Source organism: Mustela lutreola, chromosome 12 (assembly GCF_030435805.1).
Source record: "Mustela lutreola isolate mMusLut2 chromosome 12, mMusLut2.pri, whole genome shotgun sequence".
Taxonomy (NCBI): domain Eukaryota; kingdom Metazoa; phylum Chordata; class Mammalia; order Carnivora; family Mustelidae; genus Mustela; species Mustela lutreola.
Window position 1 is genome coordinate 34,695,804 of NC_081301.1, and position 13,480 is coordinate 34,709,283.

The following is a 13,480-nucleotide window of genomic DNA, read 5'->3' on the forward strand; positions in this document are numbered from 1 at the left end:
TAAGTGAAGTTAGTATAACAATTGCTAATAGGAATGGTTGTTCAGGGACTCATTGACTCTTCTCTCAAAGTCTTTCATGTATCCTTTCTGATTTCATTATGAAAATTCTCTGGCAATATTATTTTACCCTGAATCCTCATACAGAGATCCCTAGGCCTTCTCTTTGGGTATTAAATAGCTTGCAAAGATGTGGCTTTTGTGTGTGTGTGTGAATGTCGAACTAATCCACAAATCCTCAGCAATGTCCTCAGTAGAGCTGAAGGAAGAGAGTAAACATCAGCTTTATCTCACCATGAGGTTCTGATTTTTGAAAGAAATGTTGCGTGGTAAAACTCCAGGCTCACGATACTCTGGAGGCCAGGAGTATCCATTTGAAACAAGGGATAGGCAAGGATGGGAGATGGATTGGAGGGAGTGCCTGTGAGATGCTAGGAGCCAGCCAGCCACACACTGGGAAGGGCCTGGGGACCCCAGACTCGCTCTCCCTCTGCTAGATCTTACCCTTGGACTATACTTGCCTCAAGGTGGCGTCCCTGGGGAGCTGTGTTCAGTCAATGTCCAGATGAACCAGAGACCCATGGGGCAAGATGTTCCTGCACATGTCACAGGGAAGGGGGTGAGGGGAGAATGTGAAGCAGTTGAGGTGAGGGATGGTGGGACTGAGATGGAGAATAGGCAGGTTTGGCCACGATGGGGGACACACTAGAGGAGGGGAAGACTGGAGGACAGAGAAGACCCACAGTGGGGGGACCTGAGAACTAGGTGCAGAGGAGGGTAGGTGGGAGGGGCCAGGGGACTTGTAGGAATCCCTGTCTCCTTGGTGTAGAGTTAGCTATGCTGCAGGTAGCTTTTCATGGCACCCAGGTCTACCGTGCCTGTGCACTTTGGGGACGCAGCCAACTTCTACTCCCCCTCACAGCTTCTCTGCTAAAAGCTTTGCCTCCAACATCAGCAACTGCAGCTGAATGATCTCAGTTACAATTTTATTGTGTGACCATGGGAAACTCACTTCTTTTCTCTCTGTGCCTCAGTTTCTGCATTTGCAGAAAGGAGGAATACTAATGACAGCACCTCCCTGATTGAGTTGGAACACAGCTCCACATAAAAGGTAGATCAGCAGCTAAGCATAACATTTGCCACAAGGAGGACTTGTAAATGTTTCAAATGTATCCATCGTGGAGTTTCCCAAGGCCCAAGCTGTGAGTCAGTGGGGATTTTTGTCTGTGTAAGGTGCTGGGACGTTCTCTGGTGGCTTTCCCTATGTGTGACCTTATCGATACTTCTGGGATATTAAGGGCCTACAGAAGCTCTTACTCACATTTTGCCTGTGAAGCAATTGAGAGCCTGAGAAATGGAGCCGGTCTCTTTTCTCCATCCTGACAGCAGTGTCAATTTTCCTGAGACCCGCACTCTGATCTGGGCCATGTCCTTGAGCACAGCTGTTCCTCTTGCTAAGCCTCAACTTCCTGAGAATTGGTGAATGGGGACACCCCAAATCCCTTCGTGCTGAGACACTGTCTGGAGCCATGGGTCTGATGTAAGAGAGCCTCTGACCTCCCTCTGAGCTGAGGAGCAGGCCAGGGTTCTAGACACGTGGTGGACGCACGGATTCATGTACACAGCAGCCTGTTGCTCAGCACGATGCCAGAGAGACTTGTGCCAGACACGCTGGGTGATGAGAGACGTGCAGGGGGCCCCTCAAGACAGAGGAGGTCCCAACGGGTCCAAGAGCATGACCATGGCCCTCTTGAAGTCCAGGCAGCCCGTGCTCATCAGCACTTCCCTAATACTGCTTTTGTTCAAAAAGTTTTATTAAGTAGTACATGGCAAATGGTAAAAATTTTGGACGATACCAGAGGTAGACTGTGAAGAGTAAGTCTCCTCCCCACTCTTTGCTCATTGCTACCCAGCTCCCTCCCGGGAGGCTGCTCCTGTGAACAGTATCTTCCGTCTTCTTTAGAGATTTACATGCAATCCTTGAATGAGAGTAAGGTATATGTTTGTTTATATGTGTGTTACAATGTAGGTAATTCCTTCTTTTCGAACACCTGTGTTGGCATTCTATATGCCCTGTTCTTACAATGTAGGTAATTCCTTCTTTTCGAACACCTGTGTTGGCATTCTATATGCCCTGTTCTGCTTTTGTTCTTTTCCGTGAAGGAATGTTTCTTAAAAATTGTTGCATAGCGATAGAGCACTGCTACATTCTTTTTAACAGCTACATAGCATTCCACAGTACAGAATATTGTAATTGATTTAACACATCGTTTGTTCGTCACTTTCAATCAAAAGTCGAAAAAGCCTGCATTGAGCATCCTTATCCGTATTTATTTTTGCACACGTGAGACTATACATGCAAGAAACACTTCCCAGAAGTGAAAAGGTTGGGTCCATTTGTATGCACTATGAATTTTGAAATCTAAAACCCCTGCTCCCCAAAGAGCTTCATGCCCTGAAGTGAGACCCGTTTTCCTAGCTTGCCCACGTAGTGTAGTATCAACAGCTTGAATTATTTGCTAACCTTATAGATGAAAAAGGATACATTGTGGTTTTAATTTGCTTTTCTCTTATTATGAGTAATGTCTAGATTCTTCTTCTTCTTCTTTTTTTTTTTTTAAACACATGCTCTTTATTTTGGAATAATTTTAAATTCAGAAAATTTGTAAAGGTAGTACAGAGAGTTCCCATATACTTCAACCCAACTTCCCTATCATTACCATCTTCTTCTAGAACCAAGGTTCATTGGCCCCAAACGAACATTGGTACAATACTAATAACAAAACTCCAGACCTTATTTGGTTTTTGAGCAGTTTTCACACTTCGGTGAGCATAAGGTGTATGTGTAAGCTTGACGGAGTCACTTCCCTGCCCAGAGATTGTGGGTGCCTGTGATTGACATCATTCCCCACACCACACAGCCCACAGCCCAGGCCTCTGGGCTGGAAAGGCAGACTTACTGGTGAAATGACTGCTGTTTCTCTAAGTTCCTCTGGGAGACAAATGCGGTTGTGGTTGAATCGCCGGCTCTCTGTGGCTGTTCTGTCAGCACATTCATAGCTTTTGGTATTCTGGCAGAGGAAATAACATGTGCCAAGGCCCAGAGGTATGAAGATTCATCAGTTTTGCTTTTTTTTCCCCTTTAATTTTATTTATTTATTAGAGAGAAAGAGTGTAGGAGAGAAAGAGAGAGCGCATGAACAGGGGGAGGGGCAGAGGGAGAAGCAGTCTCCCTGCTGAGCAGGGAGCCCGATGTGGGGCTTGATCCCAGGACCTGGATCATGACCTGAGCCAAAGGCAGACCTTAACTGACAGAGCCACCCAGGAGCCCCTGAAACTTCATCAGCTTTAAAAATCCCATGACACAGTAATACTTCTGTTCTAGTAAAATTAATGCATTGTAGATAAGGCTGAAGCTGACCACTCTGGTCTCAGCCCCTTCCTTCACTTCTGGAAGCCACACTGTGGTTGCTTTGGTGTGTATCCTTTGCACACATGACCTCATTTCCCCCTCAGAACAGCTTTGTGGGCCAAGTACTGTTCTCAGGCTGGTTCTGCCCAGAGGAGGCCGGGTGCGGAGCGATGAGGCAGGCCTTCTGAGATGGTGGAGCAGGGATTCTAAGACAGCTGTGTCTGCCCCGAGCCCGCAGCTTTCCCTACTCTGCTCGTCAGCACCCCCCTTCTAGGTCTTTCTCTTCCCCCACAGCTGCCTTGAGACCTGGTTTGGCGTTCGCGGGATATTTCTGCACTCTCACTCACCGGATCAGAGGTGCTTCTGGGGCAGTTCCTGCCTTAATTCCAGTGGACCGTGTGCCTCTGTCTGTCTCCCCTTCCCCTGGTTTCAGTGCTCTTCTCCTCTGATCACGGCCTGGGTCCAGGTACTCTCTCCTCCTCTCTTCGCCCTTCTTTAGGCAATTTCCCAAGTGCCCACGGGGTGCCAGGCAGTGGTGGAGGGAAAGCAGGGAACAGAGCAGGCAAAGATCAAAACCAGCTGCCCGCAGGCAACTTCCATTCTCCTGGAGCAAACACTATTTCTGACCTGAGGTCTCCGGGCTCCTCCGGGTCTGAACCAATTCTCCCCAGGCTGGCTTTCTGAGCATCCCGCCCTCTTGCCGTTTACAGGGATAGCAGCCCGTGCTGATGTTCATTCTGGAAGACCCCACGTTTCCCCCTCAAGGTGTGCCTTCCTCCTCCCGTCGTCCTGGGGATGTCGCCGCGTCTTGGGACAGGTCCCCCGGCTGCTCCCGGGGAATCGTGTGCCCGCGTGATTTACCGCACCTCACAGCGCCTCATGTCTTTAAAATTACAGTGCCCATTTCCTGCTGAAATAATTTCCACAAAGAGTGGCTCCTATTACCACAAGAGGCGTGCAGACGTCATGATTTATTATTATTTATGGTCCCAAGGCCTTGTTTATGCAAGACGGGTTAGGTGCGTGCGATAGAAATGCCATTATGCAAATGACATTGAATGTCCTTACTGCGCCTAAATAATTTCTGTGTTGGACGATTAAACCTCATCTGTTATTGATATGGGCTGCAGTCGGGCTATTACAGAGTCCCAACAGTACTTACTCCCAGTAATGGGAAAATTGAGAGAGAGACACCAACACAATTGCCTCAAGTGGGCCGTGATGGTCAGGAAGGAGTAGAACATCTCGGAGGCGCACACAGGGAGCCCGCCAACGACTCTGGATAAATGAGGAAGGCAGCGCCCAGCAATAAATTAAGTCCCGAGTTTGAGTGGGTCCCTTGGAGGATTTGCGGCCTTCCAGTTGTGTGATTGAGCTACTTGATTGAGCCAGGGGACCAGGCAGCCCCACCTCGAGTTCCAGGGTCCCCCGGCTGAGGGAGCCGCCAGCGTGCAGGGGAGGGCGCAGGGGAGGAGGGTGGCCGCCAGTGACACCGGGCATCCAGTCGGCTGCGCCCACACCACCAGCCAGCCCCTATCCACAACCGCCTGCCTTCGAGAGCTCCCGCTCGCTCTCACTCTTTCTTTCTTTCTTTTTTTTTTTTTTTTGACACAGCTGTGAAGTCCCATTTTGATCAGTGTTGATAGCTTATGAATTCCAAAATTGACAAAATTTACAGAAAAATGAGGATAATCCATCTTCCTTAGCAGCCTGTCAGGAGCTGGCCATACTTCATAATCTCCAATTACAGATGCTATTTTCCGACATTTACATGCAGATATTAGAACCAAATGAAAATGAGAAACAAAGAGAGAATGGAAATGCAGCTATTTATATGTATAAAAGACAAACAGGTAAATTCAAGACATTTAGATTGGATTTGGGGTCCCTTTAGGAGGCTGGAAAGAGACAGTCGAGCACGTGGGGTTTCAGAGAAAAATGCTAAGACACGTGGCCTTGCCAGGCCTGCCCGTGGTCTGGCGGTTTGGGTTCAAAATGGGTCAAGCCTGCTCGGAACTGCTGGGGATGTGCTTGATTTGGGTGGGGTCGCGTAGGGCCTCCCTCAGGGTTTTCAGGGGACTCTGGGGACCACCCCTATCTCAGGCTCAGCCTTTGAGCCCAGACATAGTTCACCAATGAGTGAGTTTAAACCCTTCAGCCTTCGTTTTCCACAATGGTGTGTGTGTTGCGGTGGAGAGACAGGAAATGCCACCGGACTCAGACATTTCTCCCTGGCACATTGCAAAAACTTGGCACATTCTGGTGGCCAGTGCAGCCCTGGCTCCTGAGCAGGAGACACGTGAAGGTACCACTGTCTGTCAGAAGGGCTCTGGCCAGGTGCCCCGGGAGTGGCACCAATAAACTTCTAAAATGGGATATAAATAACAAAATTAATGGGGAGAGGAGTTCTGATACCTGGATCACGTGCTTCCTTCTCGAGGCTAATCTGGCTGAGAGAGGAAGGCCTGGGAGGAGGCTTTGTAATGAAAATGTTCTTCCCATAAAATTGAAGGGAGAACAGCCTTGTTGCCCTCGCAGCTGTATGTGGCACTGGCTTCTGGAAAGCCGGGATATTAATTAGCACTGCTTTGGATTAAACTCTCCCAACCATGTCGGATGGTACGATTTTTTTTCTCTTTGTGAGCTTGACACGGGTGGTAAAGAGAAGTCTGCCTGGGTTTTCCCCATTTCTTACTATCACTGAGGTTTTATTTGGGGGTCAGACGTCTTCCTCTCCCAGAAATGAAAATGAGGTATGTCAGGCCTTTCCAGGGTGGCTGGGCAGAGAGGGGGCTGTTTTGTTGGAGGAGACAGAGGAGGTGGAGATGGTTGGACTGGGAGATGTGGCTTGAAAGCGTTTGTTTTTTTGTGGGAAGCCTGTTTCCAGCCAGCAGTTTTATATTATTTGAGGTTTGATTTGTGGGAGAGAGGTGAAGGAAATAAAACCAGAAGGCTAAATTTAATGTATATGTGTGTATGAGAGACAAAAGGAATTGTTAGAAATGGGACTCAAACCAGGCTCTCAGAAGTGTGTTTGTTTACATGTCTGGACTCAAGGCCAAGGGCTTGCTTGCTAAGTAAATTGTAGGTATTAAAACACCCAAAATGATTATTATGCTTTGTTTCCAGGTACAAAATGTGAGATTCATGAAATTAGCAAATCACTGCAGAACAGGAAGTTATTATCAATAATTAAAAGCAAAGGCTCTGAAGTCAAGTTAACCCTGATAAAAACGCAAATACACAGAAATACTGTTGTCATTGTGCTAGGTTTTTTTGCTACTGCCTACATTAGCTAAATTTGGGCTTAGACATAATAGCTAAAACCAAAGCCTGGGGTCTACTTCCTTCTGTTTCTGATGTCTCTAAAAGCCAGAAGGTTACCTTTGATAAGGAACACAGTGATTGAACCAAGTGGTCTGAGACCTGATTTTTCTTTGACAGGACTAACAATGTCACGCGGTCCTGCTTGTTTCTGTTAGTTCTCACTAATGTTAAGATCAGTTGCTAGTTCTGGCATCTGTCTGAGCATGGCTGTCCTCCGAGTCTGAGCAGGGAGAAGAGAGAATAAAGTTAATGGCATCTGTGGCCGATTCCATCTGGAAACATGTCCTGCAGGAGGTCATTTTTGACCCAGGCCTTGCAGGGGTGGGTAGACAAGGGTGGGAGCAGAGAAAGGGAAAGGGCCCTCAGGGAGGGGGAATGGCCCCATGACAGGTGCAGTGTCGGGAGCAAGCAGGTGTCTGAAGGGGCCTGTGAAATATATGGGACCTCACCTGGCCTGAGAGTTGGCATCTCTTTCCCTGGGCCCTGGCACCTCCAGGTGAGACACTTGGAATTCCAACGAAGAGCACAGATCAGAGAGGACTGAGTCTGACACCCCCTCCACAGCTCAGCTGCCTTCCCTACCTTTGGTTTTCTCACCTGCCCTGGAATGGGGTTGATGACAGTGGCAGAGAGATGGTGGGTAGTGCTGTAAGATCTTGGACTTGGGGTCTCACCACCGGGGGTGATGGGGACACATTCATTGGGCTCCTTGTGCCTCACTTTCATCATCTGCCAAGTGGGGACAATGTTAATACCCCTAGGGTTATTGCAAGGATGCAGGAAATGACTGTGTTTTAACACCTGGAATCGTAGCTGTATGTAAGTGGCATCTAGGGAGTTCATGTTATTCTGAGGGTTATTAGAAGTGTATGAGGGTTTAGGTGACAGCCTGTAGAGGCCTCAGACTTGCAAACCAAGGAGTCCTGGTCTTCTCAGCTTTGTTTTTTGTTGTTGTTGTTGTTTTTTCTTTTTTGTTTTTGTTTTTGTTTTTTTCCTGGTGCTTCTCTTGCCTGGCTTCTGTTTGGCCCTAGCAAACCTTGGGGACAAAGAGGGCACTCTCCCCTAAGGCCGTTTGTGTTTGCCTTTGCAGAGTATCACCCTTTTGAAGGTTCTGGCTCAGAGGGAGCAGACAGGGCAGAGAGGTGGCCTGTGGCCCAAGCAGTGTGTGTATGTGTATGCACACGTGGGCCTCACCACACAGGGGCGGTCGGGCAGAGACAGGTGTGCGGGGCAGGGCATTCACTTCTCTGCCCCGACTCCATGGATTTTGCAGAGGGAAGTCTCCTTCCATTACGGCCCCAGGATAACCTCTGTCCTCCTGCAGCTGGGAAGTCTATCCCAAAAGGTCAACCATGAACATCTCCAGCAACCCCTCCACTCCCACACCAGCTACTTTAGGATGGCAGGGAGAAGGCTACCCTTTGCATGCCCCTCTTCAGGGCCTTTGCTAGCCAGTAGGACTGCATTCCTTTGGAGATAATGAGCCTCCCTGCCCTGCCCCCTTTCTAGTCTCATAGCAGGATGAGACAGCTAGACCCCACCTTGGACCACCTGGGAGATGCCCACAGGGTTTGGCTGCCTGGAGATGGGGCTTTGTTTTGGGGGGACTCTCTCCCCTCTTCTTCATGTCAGGATCTGGAGGCACTCATCACACAGACAGGCAGAACCCGAGCAGGCCCTGGGGCTCCAGAACAAGGTGTCTTCTTCCTCCTCCTCCCCTGTGTGATCTCCCTGCTCCCCCCCCCCCCCCCCGCATTACACACACCACCACACGCACACTGCACCTTCTTATCACTTAGGAGGCCTTGACCCCTTGGTCCCCATTCTCATCCTCCAGAAGCAAAGCTTAGTGCTCCAAGCCTTGTCACTTCTTTTCTTGCATTTGGAAGATAAGAGCCAGAATGCTCTGTGCCCAGGGCCTTCTCTTCCCCCTCTTCTAACAGAACTCTTAAGGTTCAGGGTGAGCCCTGGGTTCCTTTGCCCCTTCTCTCCCACCCTTGCTCAGTTTCACTCAGGGTAGGTCTTCCCAGGCCTGCTGGGATCCAGTAGGATCCAGTGGGATCCAGCTTCAACTGAGGCAGAGATGCTACCTGTAGGTGTCTTCCCATCGAAGAGGGGGCGCAGACATGGTCCCAGATTACTAGAGTAAAGGAGCATAGAACAAACGTCCTAAAGGAAGTGCAGGGAGATTAAGAGAAGGGGATTAAGAGAAAGAAATGATCTATTTCAACCACAAATTTAAGGAAGATTCAGGAGCAGATGCCCTTTGATCTGGATCGTAGACAATAAGGATTTCGACTCGGTGGGGACGGGAAGACAGTGTGAGCCAAGGTACTGATGTGGGCTTCCAGGGAAGTTGTGTGTGGTGTGGTTGGAGTAGAGGACGTTGTTTGGAAAGTAGGGTAGATAGGAGTGGAAGCTGGAAAAGTAGGTTGGAATTTGGACGGGGCCTGTATAGTTCAGGTCAACATTACCAAGAAGCAACGCGAACCCAGGAAGAGTTTGTAAATGCTTGGGTAGGTGTGGGAGAAAATGAACACTTACACAAAATTACATATGCAATCACTTTCCATTTCTAATGAACTTGTCATGAGCGCTGCATTGATTGAGAACAGCACGAGTCATCCAGGTGATGAGGTCATCAGAAAAGCAGAAGCAAGCTTTTTATGCCCCAGTCAGAGAGAACATGTCCAGAATGAAGAGTGGAGGACATAAGGGGCCCTGCATTGGCTCCGGGAGGGAACAGCACTGCCTCCCGTGGCATTTGTAGAAAGTGGGGCCCCTGAGAGCATACCCAAGACCAATGTAGGGAGGCCTAAGGGGGTGGATTTAGCACTTTCTCATAGCCAAGCTGGGTGGCCAGGCAGTGGTTGGCTCAGGAAGTAGTGAGTTATCTGTCATTGGTAGGATTCAAACATCAGATAAAAGATCAGCCTTCATCATCACTCCTGAGTTCCTCTGGGCTCTGAGATTTGGAGCTCACTAAAATTCTCTAAGTGGTTAGGGGTGAAAAAGGGGACCTTCTTGTTAGTCATTGCTGGAAAAATTTCTCTTGGGCAGAAACTACAATCTCTAATTTCAGTCCCCTCTGCAGGGCTTCCCCTGCTATTCCACACCACCTGGGTGTGTGTCTGGGGGTGTGCTGGAGGGGTGCCTGGGAGGCTGTCACAGAGTAGGGGGTGATGAGTCAGGTAAACTTTGCAAATCTCTTGATTTGATTCCACTGTGATCCACTGTGGTCCAAGCATGAGCACAGATCTGGAGAGCCAAATGAATAGAGAGCATGTCTCATCCGTGTCTCTAGTGCTTTCTGATAAATAAAAGCACCCTGAGATCACTTATCCTCTCAGTGACCCTAGGAAGCACCTCGGGTGCTGTTGGCAGAGCCAGGCCGTGGTACCTGTCCCAGCTCATTTGGTTCCACAGGCATTTATGTCACATCTGTTCAGAGCTGGGCACTGGGCCAGGAGCTGCTATCACAAAGAGGAGGGAGACATAGCTCCATCCTCATGAAGTTCACACTCCAGAGGGGGGGATGAGGACCCTAAACAATTAGGTGTATGATGCGAAGTGCTAAGTGTAGTGATGGAGGTATGACCACTTAGTTGTTTGAGGAATGCGCAAGAAGGGAAATCGGGGAAGGCTTCCTGGAAAGGGGAGGTCATTCAGAATCCATGCAGTTCTTCCCCCTCAGTCAATACCTACAGTACCACTGTAGATTATGGAGTACTTTTGCAAGCATCATTTACAGCAGCCCCTTACAGCTTATTTATTTATTTGTTTGTTTGTTTAAAGAGAGAGAATACACAAACAAGTGATGAGGGGAGGGAACAACAGAGGGAGAGAGAATCCCAAGCAGGCTTCATGCCCAGCTTGGAGCCAACTCAGGGCTCGATCCTACAACCCTGAGACCATGACCTGAGCCAAAAATCAAGAGTCACTCCAGAGTCAAATGCTTGATCGACTGAGACACCACAGGATCTTTCCTGTTGCCCTGGCAATGAGTTTTTTTATTTTATTGATTTCACTTTAAAAAATTATTTATTTGAGAAAGAGAGAAAGAGTGGGGGAGTAGGAGGAAGGGCGGAGGGAGAGGGAGACAAGCAGACTCATGCAGGGCTTGCTCCCAGGACCCTGAGACCACGACCTGAGTGAAATCGCGGGGTGCCTAATCCACTGAGCTGGCCAGGCGTCCCAGCAAACATTTTTTAGAAGTTTAATTCATCTTTATTAGGTTCAGTGGGGATGGAACGCTAAAACCTTGTTTTTTGTTTCTTACATTTTTTAAATTAAACTTTGGGTTTGAGATCATTGCAGATTTACATGCAGTTGTAAGAAATAATACAAAAGGATTCTATATATCCTTTTCCCATTTCTCCCAGTGATGATATGTTGCAAAGCTGTAGTACAATATCACATCGAGGTATTGGCGATGATAGACTCTAGACTGAGAACAGTCCCCCCACCACAGGATCTCTCCTGTTGCCCTCTGCAGCATTTTTCAAGTGTTTGTTTACACGTCTTGCCCTGAGAACCCAAAATATGAGAATATAAAGGACTTCCCTGTGGGACTTGGCATTCTTATCGCCTACTTTGTGCCTTCTCACGACCTTGGGAGGAAGGTCATATATCCCCATGTTGCACATGAGAGAAGCAGCCAGGACCATGAGGTGCCTGGCCTGGTTCCACACAGGGTGAACTTGGCTGTCCAGTTTAAACCCTGTCTTCCTGGCCTCAGGGCTGGCGGGCTTCCTTAGCCATACTCTTCTGACGGCGGCCAGGCATCTGGATTCAGGGTAGAATCCCACAGAGTCTGACCTCAGCCACATCAGCAAGAAACTGGCAAGGACCATACCTATGGAGAGCACAGAACCCCAACCCCCCAGGGGAGGCCTTATAGCCAGAAGGCTCTGCCAGTTCTGGTCCATGTCCCTCATTTGACCCCATCACAGGGTGAAAGGGAGTCCAACGCAGTGTCCGGTCTCCAGGTTCCCTGCAAATTGGTTTGATCCATGGTAGTCAAGACAGAACTATTCCCCCCTCCCCCCGCCTTTTAAAAAAGATTTTATTTATTTATTTACTTGTTTGTTTGTTTGTGGGGGGAAGGGTCAAGAGGAGAGGGAGAGAGGGAACCTTAAGCAGGCTCCATACCCAGTGCAGAGCCTGATGTGGGACTTGATCTCACAGCCCTGAGATCATGATCAGAGCCAAAATCAAGAGTCAGACACATAACCAACTGAACCACCCCAGGGCCCCTAAAGATTTTATTTTTAAGTTATCTCTGCACTCAACATGGGATTCGAACCCACAACCCAGAGATCAAGAGTTGCACACACACATGCTGAGCCGGCCAGGTGCCCCACGACAGACCTTTCCTTAACGTGTGCTCTGAAGGTCCAGTTCTCGGGTTACCCAGGGTTATAAAAGTGTGGAACCTTCCTGCTCCTTGCCTGCAGCTCCAGGGCTCTCTCCCTAGCTGGAGGAGTGGTGCTCGGCCTGGGGCCACGGCATTTTACAGAGGAGGACATCCTGCCTTAAATGTGTGAGCTTCCCTGCTGGGCTGATAGTGATAGTGAAGTCTTGCCAAATCCTAACTCTGCTTTGGGGGTAACGGGCCAGGACTGAGCTTGCACTGGGCACACCGGGGCTCCCCTCTGTGAGCTCCATCTTTGCAAGGACTTCGCCAACTAGAAAGGGCCAGGCAGACAGGAGGCCTTATGCTTCTTGTGTTTGGAACCTTGGCACATCCCTGGAGATGGAGAGGTACCAGACTTCAGGACCGTAAATTCCTGGCTGTCCGCTTCCTCTGGGGTGCTCCCATTATTCTGCGGGTGTTTTTTTGACAATTGATGGTGCGGCAAGTGGGGTCGTGCCTCAAATCTGGGCTGTTTGGGAGTTTAGACTTTAATTATGGAAGATTTCAAAAATCGACAAAATAGTCTAATTAGCCTGTAAGCACCCTGCCCCTGGATTCAAAGATTCTTAACTCCTGGCTTGTCCTGTTTCATAGGTGCCCCTGCTGCCCCCACACTGCTTTAGTTTCCCACAGCTTTATTGAATTTTAATTTTTATATCATAAAATTTACTCATCTGAAGTATACAGGTCAGTGATTTTTAGTCATTTATGGAACTGTGCCACCAACACCAGCAGTCCGGTTTTAGAACAGTTCCTTCCCTCCAAGAAGACCCTTCATGTACATTTATAGATGAAGCCCTTTCCCGCTCCTGGTCTGCCTTCTGTGTGACAGATTTGCCAGTTTGGGACACCCCACTGATATCTGGCATCTTTCTTTTCTTTTTTTTCAAGATTTTAAAAATTAATAATATGAGGGAAAGAGAAGAGACAAGCAGGAGGAGGGTCAGAAGGAGAGGGAGAAGCAGGCTCCCCACTGAGCTGGGAGCCCCATGAGGAACTCGATCCGAGGACCCTGGGATCATGACCTAAGCCGAAGGCAGATGCTTAACTGACTGAGCCACCCGGGTGCCCCAGACCTGGCATCTTTGACTTAGCATGCTTTTAGGCTCGCCTGCACTACAGCATGCGTCAGTGCCTTGTTCCTTTGTACTGTGGAGTAGTATCCCGTCACATAGTTAGGCCACAATTTGTTAAGAACTGAACTTCGTTACCTTCGTCTTGAAGCTAACTCCAGACATCCTATCACTTTATCTGTAAATGTTTTAGAATGACTCTTTAATTTTTTTTATTTTTTATTTTTTATAAACATAATATATTTTTATCCCCAG

At 48.5% G+C, this 13,480-nt stretch overlaps 1 protein-coding gene across 3 annotated transcripts in view; it reads left to right on the top strand.

The window, feature by feature from the left end:
- Nucleotides 1-13,480, top strand: part of PAX5 (paired box 5) — a 192,674-nt gene that overhangs the window by 91,711 nt on the left and 87,483 nt on the right. The window lies entirely within an intron of this gene.